Consider the following 8,157-nt stretch of genomic DNA (forward strand, 5'->3'; position numbering starts at 1 on the left):
TTTTTCAGCAATTGATCCAAAAATTTAAGATTTTCCCACCTCAATTTTCCTATATATTTTTTTGTAATTAATAAAATTAAAATGCATTTGGATGACCATTTTAAAAAATTAAACTTCAACTTTCAAGATTACTTTTCAATTTTTCTTCATCTTTTATTTTTAATTTGTCTGTTGAGATTTCTTTTTCAAAATCAGATTTTATAGAATAGTGAATGGGGAGAGTAATTAATCAAGTACTCCAATGAATATTAATTAGGAAAACTTACATAAATATACTATGTTACGAAAATATTTATCATTTATAGCAATATCATTTTTTTTCACTTGATCGCTTTTAATATATTTATAATACAATTTTAATACATATTACAAAGAACAATTTATAAAACAAATATAATACATGTTTTATTGATTGATAATACATTTACCACTGATTTTAATGCACTTATAATACTATGTGTCAATTTCATACCAAACAAGCATAATATATTTTAAAACAATTATATTACATATATATTGCATACATAATTCACTTATAATACATATTATTTACCATATATTTTATTATTCCCTACCATTTCAAAATATTACGAAAATCCTTCTTTTTCCTCCAAAACCCCACTCTTCCGCAAACACAGCTTCTCAATTCACAAAGGTCATTTCTCTCTTCCTATTTTCAAGTCCTTCAATCTTTTCATATATTCACTCCCTCAATCTCAACAGTTACTTCCTTCATTAAAATTTTAAATTTCAATTTTTTTCACACTCCAGTCAATCGATTTCAAATTCTTCAATATGTAGTTTCTCTTCTTCTCAAACTTACGGTTCATCATTTTTTTTTCATCTTCAAAGTCTTGATACATATAGATGATGCTCCTTATTTTAGTATTAAAATTATCCAATTAATCTCACCTAATATGGATCATATTTATGATTCTTACAATGATGATTGGGCTGAAACAGATCCAAACGGTTGCATGATCCATTATCAATGACGAATCATTATAATGTTGAAAAAGAGGGGAAAGTAGAACATGTTGATAAATACCATTTTCTACCCAAGGTTCATATTTCTAATATATGTAGTTGACTTTGATTCATAAATTTATGTATAATGCCTTCGTTTCAACTTTATGATACATTACAATTTCATCATGTACAATGTACCGTGTTCAAATATTAGTTTTGATATATAATCCTAATTTATTAAAACACAAATTAGTATATATCATGTTCATAATTATGTATTTGATACATAACTATTACAAATTTCGTTATCTTTTACTACCAGATACATACACACATACTTATTCAACTAGAAGACTATGTATCTGTAGACATTATCAAATATTATTGTTGATATATAAACACTAATATTTTATAACAATACCAGTTTGTATCATAATCATAATTATATATATGACACATAACTTTGTTATGTATATAACATCGTTATGTATCATATGTCGTTATATGCAACACTATTTTATAACTAAATCAGTGTATATCATATTTATAATTTTTTTTTGTATATGATACATAAATTTGTCGAATTGACTATGTATTAGATGTTGTTATGTATTTGCAGTCCTCGAGTAACATTTTAAGACATAGTTGCACCAATTGTTTAACACATGTATATCAAATTCAACAAATTTTAGACTTTATTGTATGTATCATATACATATCAACTAACCACAGTGTTATGTAGCAATTACAAAATAAATGCTATTGAGAACAATTACATGTATATTATATCTCTTATAAACTACAACATTTTTTCAATTAGAATAAGAGACATAAATAATAATGTATAATGCATAATTTTATGGTCATGATACATAAATAGTAATGTATAGTCAATGTCGGTGGAGGGTGAAAACGCCATAGAGGTGATGATAACGACGCGAAGGGAGAGGCTGAGAGCCCTCAGAAAAGCTCAAGAACTTCTTCAAACCCTTGACGATGATAGTCATAAGGCTAATAATCAAGATATTTATGATGTATCTTCTCAAAGTTTTTGATAATTTTGAATAAAAATTGAAAGGATCTTTGATGAACTTGGAGAAGTATTTTGAAACTCAAATTTTCTAATAATTTTGAATCAAAATTAAAAGGATCTTCGATGAATCGGGAAAAGAATGATGAACTGGGAGGAGAATTTTGAATGTCAAAATTTTCGTCAATTTTGAATCAAAATCAAAAAGATCTTTGATGAACTGAGAGATTCACAAAAGAAATTATTTGTCCAACGACTATTCCATCACTTTTGTATTGTTTATAACTCACTCGCTTTCCAGACTCCTAAACGTCTCAACAAAATAGAGATATTCATCATGTATTAGTTGTTGTTTTTGACTTTCTTCTAATTTGGTACGATCTGGGAGAGATTTGAGAGAACAAAATTTGATTTTTTTGAAGTTGTTACGATTTGGTGGAGATCGACATTAACTTGATTTGGGGAAATCAATCACATTCAGTTTTACATTTCCTTTCCTTTTAAATCGTAAATGATTTTTTTAATGTATTAGAAGTATTGTATCTGGCTTATGTATCCAAATGAAACTAATTTTAGGGAATTTTTGTAGATTGAAAAAAGGTAGGGATAAAAATATGTAATTTGCTCTTACACTATGGAATTTTTAAATTTTTTACATAATAATTTGATGAACAAAGTTATAGATGTAGAAAGGAATACAAAGTTGTTTGGCTCAAAATCATAATTATAATTACTTATTATACCTTTTATATGATATAGTTAATATTATAATTATGATATGAAATTTTTTCTCAACTCTAACTATACCCTTAACATAATGTAGGATATATTAGTTTCTAGGCTTTTGGTAGTTCTTTTAATATTTGCAAATGAAAATCTGTAAACAGAGATTCTAGAAATTGCATTTCGACTAGGGAAAATGCATAAGTACCCCCCCAGCCTATGCCCGAAATCCCAGAGACACACCTAACCTTTACGAAGGTCCTATTACCCCCCCGAACTTAATTTATCTATAATATTCTACCCCTTTTCTGCCTACGTGGCACTATCTTGAAAAAAATGTCAATATGCACTGGGCCCACAAAGATAGTGCCACGTAAGCCAAAAAGGGGTAGAATATTACATATAAAATAAGTTTGGGGGGGTAATAGGACCTTAGTAAAGGTTAGGTGTGTCTCTGGGATTTCGGGTATAGGCTGGGGGGGTACTTATGCATTTTCCCTTTCGACTATGAACAAGTATTCAAAAAATAATATTTTGACAAAATATGAAATTTAATAATAATTGAATAGATGTTAGTGAACTAGTCAAGAGCACACTAACTCATATTCAACGAAGTATGTAATGTAATAATTTAATTTAAAAAATCCTGAAAGTTGAAAGAAAGATTAATATCTACTAAATTGTTTCGTTCAAAAATAAAAATTATAATTTGAAATTATTTTTGCCATCTATATGAGATAGATAATATTTTGATCGTAATATAATTTTTATTTTAATTTCAAACTATATTCTCAATTGAATACTATATGTATTTAATTTCAAATTTTATATCGAAATAATTCACTTAATCCCTCCAACCAAATGACTCATAGAGATAGGAAGAAACATTTTGATTGTCAAAAGTTTTTAGTTGTTTCTTTAATATTTGTAAATGAAACCGTATGAATAAACATTCTAGAAATTATTTTTTTACAAATTATGATTTGTAAAATAATAGTTTGATGAATAATGGTGCACTAACCATGAGAACACTAACTCCTATTAGATCATAATTTTACTTATTTGTACTATCTATAATACAACAACAATAACATACCACTATAATCTCGCAAGTTAAGAATTTGGTTGAGGGAGGATAAATGATACTCTCTCTCTCTGTCCTGTGACTTACTTTCCTTTTTGGTCAGTTCCAAAAAAAAAATGACACATTTCTATATTAAGTAACAATTAAACTATATATTTTACCCTTAATGAAATGATTTATAGCCATAAATAATTTTATCATTCATTTTGAACTACAAGTTTTAAAAGTCTTCATTTCTTTCTTAAACTCTGTGTCGAGTCAAACTACCTCACATAAAATAGAACGGAGGGAGTAATAAATATCCAAGTTAATAAGGGTAATTAAGATTTAAGATAAACTTTATAAATTTTCATGTCCCTGTCAATATTTACACTTTTCATTTATTTTTTTAAAAAAGAAATCGTAAATGTGGAAAAGGAAGACTAGATCTAGTAAGTTGTTAGGTTAAAAATCATAATTTGAAATTATAACTTTCTATATGAGATATATAAGATGATTGTGATATCAAATTTAACTTAATTTTAGTTATATCATCTACTAAATGCAGGACATATTTAATTGTAAATTTTTTATTGGAATAATCAGTTAATCCTTTTAACCAAACGATTAGGAAGAATTTTTTTGATCAACTTTAATCGTTTCTCTAATTTTTGTAAATTAAATAGTAGGGAAAATGCATAAGTACCCCCCCAGCCTATGCCCGAAATCCCAGAGACACACCTAACCTTTACTAAGGTCCTATTACCCCCCTGAACTTATTTTATATGTAATATTCTACCCCTTTTTGGCCTACGTGGCACTATCTTGTGGGCCCAGCGCTTGTTGACAATTTTTTCAAGGATAGTGCCACGTAGGCCGAAAAGGGGTCGAATATTATAGATAAATTAAGTTCGGGGGGGTAATAGGACCTTAGTAAAGGTTAGGTGTGTCTCTGAGATTTCGGGCATAGGCTGGGGGGGTACTTGTGCATTTTCCCTAAATAGTATGAACAAACATTTTTTTTTGATGGATATGGAATATAATAGTAATTTTATTTTTTTTAAAAATAGTGAATGTGGAAAGCGGGGCGGATCATAATTATGATTATTTATTTTACTTTCTATATGAGATTAAATAATTTTATGATGGTAATAAAAAATTTATCTTGATTTTAATTATACCCTCAACTAAGTTCATGATATATTTAGTTTTAAATTTTATATGTAGATAATTGGCTAAGTTCTTCTTACTAAACGACTCCTAAGTTAGGAGGAGACTTTTTGATAGTCAAAAGCTTTAATTCCTTCATTTGTGATGAAACAATATGAACAAACAGGGGTTTCGTCGAAAAGACGAGGACTCACCAAACATTGTTGCTAGCTGATTAGAGATAGTACTAATCATCAATATTAGTCACATTCCGTTGAAATAAAGCCCAATGTTTTAGCTCCCTTTTTTCATCAACATATTTTTTCATTTCTTCCCTTACACCATCTGGGCATCTTTCACACCCTGAGACGTCCTTGTAAGTACCGACTAGATGTTGTTTGTGATGAAAGATTCCGCCATTAGTAACTTTTTTTAAAAAGTTACATTCAATTGCGTTCCTATTGGTCTCACTTGTTCTTTTCCCATAGTTTTTTTTTAAAGCAAATTTATACCACTAGACAGTGGTCTAGTGGCTTATTATTAATAATAATCATAAAAAATTCTCAATAGGAATAAGTACAAGCAAGGGAGGCTAGGTCCTTACCAATCCTAATGAGGTACCTAACCTCTATTAATTAACAACCATAAAGAAAATACGAGCTAGAGAGAACTAGATATTCTATGATCATCGCAAAGTTTATATTACACTCTATGATGATATTCCAAGTGAGGATTCTTAAGTAATGAAAAATCATAAAGGCCAAGGAGAAAGTTGAGTTATCGACCTCAAACTTCCTTTTACAGATGTATGAACTAAACAAGATAGATTGATCTTCTAAAGGAACCTGAAATATGTTTCTCCTGTCTTCTTCTTCAAATCTGTCCAATAACAATTGACAATTCCAACCGGGGTCAGCTATTTTTAATTGCTGTTAAGATCAAAGAAACATAAACAGCACTATATTTTAATCACTGTAACAAAAGATAATCACTGTTAAGAAAAATAATCAGCAAAACAGAACAGAAAAACAGAAATGTTGGTACTGTAAAACAGAACAGAACAAGACTGCAAAACAGAGCAGAAGAAAAGAAGAGGAGGAAAGAAAGAACACTTACCTGAAGTCTAGACGCAACAGACATGAAAACCGTGACTGAACTGTGGAGGACTGAGGTTAAACATATGCGCGACTTGTTTTTTCATTCAAAAATGCACTTTCAAAAGGTCAAAAACAAAAAGTATTTTATTCACTTTTAAGAGAAGATGAGGAGGATAACTCCCTGCTTATTCCTTGTAAAAATACTACAACACACGGCTACCTACTGTCCTTATATTGTAATCCTCGACCGCCAAATATTCTTATCTAGAGTCATGTCCTCAGTAAGTTGAAGATGTGTCATGTCCCATCTAATCACTTTCCCCAAATATTCTTCGACCTACCTATACCACTCCTAAAAATCTGTTATAGCCAAACTCTCACACCTACTTACCTGGAGCTTCCCCGCACCTCTTCTTCACATGCTCGAACCATCTCAACCTTGCTTCCCTCATCTAGTCCATCACGGAGGTCACTCCTACATTGTCTTGTATAGCTTCGTTCCAAATCCTGTCACTCCTAGTATGCCTACACATCCATCTGAGCATGTGCATTCTTGACTAGCAAGCACTCCACCCCATAAAACTGTGTAGGTCTAACCACCACTGTAGGTCTAACCACCACTCTATAGCCTGGCTTAACTTGAAACTTCTGGATTCTAGGGTCTGTCTCCGAACTTCTAACCTATCATTAAATCCACCATGGGTCTCTCAATCAATACTATGTCATCTGCGAATAACACACACCAGACACATCCACTTGAATATGTTGCGTCAATTCGTCCATCACTAAGGAAAATAAAAATCGGCTAAGGGTTGATCTCTAGTGCAACCCTATCATGATCGAGAAGTGTTTTGAGTCACCTCCAACCGTTCTTACCTGGCTCTTTTCTCCATCGTGCATGTCCTTAATTACTCTAATGTAAGCCACACATACACCTCTAGACTCCAAACACCTCCATAGAACCTCCTTAGGATCTTTATCGCATGCCTTTTCTAGGTCAATAAACACAACGTTTAGGTCCCTCTTCCTATCCCTATACAGCTCCAACAATCTCCTTATAAGATGGATGACTTTTGTAGTTGACCGCCCTGACCCGAATCCAAATTGGTTCTTGGAGATAGGCACACCCCTCCTCATCTTTACCTCGACCACCATCTCCCACACTTTCATAGTATGGATTAGTAACTTCATACCCTTATATATAGTTGTTGCAGTTTTGAATATCACCATTGCTTTTTGTACAAGGGGATCAATATAAATACAAGTATATTTGTGTACGCAGTAAGAACACGAGGATCACCTCAAAATTGTGTTTCAAACACTGCAAGAACAGTAGCCTTAGGCCAAGTTCGTCAGGTGAGAATTTTTTACTAGATTTGATGACCCTTTTGGGGGATGTTGTATCTAAGGATGGGATTACGGTGGATAATTAAAAGACAGTAGCAGTTCAAAAATGGCGAAGACCCACGAGATTTATACAATGAAACCAACAAGATTTATACAGACCACAAGAGGCTGAATTTGTTATCCATCAGAATGATTTGATTCTTCAATTTACAATGATAAATAAAATTACTCAATGACTACGTAGAATTTTACCATTCGGTGTCATTCAGGAAAGAAAATGATGCGGCAGATGCATTAAGGAAATCCATGGGCTATTTGGCTCATATAGCTCCTGCAAAGAGACTCTTCGCCTAAGATATGCATAAACTTGAGGATATCAGTATCAAATTTAGTGTGAGAAACCAAAGACATCGTTGGCTTATGTTCAGGCCAAGTTTCTAATGGTAGAACACATCAGGGCCACCTAATACAAGGATGGGAAATTGTGTGAATACCGTAACGACGTTCTAGTGATTACAAACAAGGATGTGACTTATTGCTGGCTATGAAGGAAGATGTTGCTAAATTCGTTTATAGTTGTTTGGCTTGTCACCAGGTTTAAGCTATCAACAACCCATAGGACTGCTATAACAGTTTGAGTTTCCAAAGGTGAAATGAGAAATCTTTTCTACAGATTTTATGACCAGGCTACCACGAACCCTTAGAGGTTATGACTNTCTACTTCTCTATTGTTGTGGTTGGGTTAGGCTGACGTGTCCGGTGAGAAATGGATACGTGCC

Source organism: Solanum stenotomum, chromosome 9 (assembly GCF_019186545.1).
Source record: "Solanum stenotomum isolate F172 chromosome 9, ASM1918654v1, whole genome shotgun sequence".
NCBI classification, from domain to species: Eukaryota; Viridiplantae; Streptophyta; class Magnoliopsida; order Solanales; family Solanaceae; genus Solanum; species Solanum stenotomum.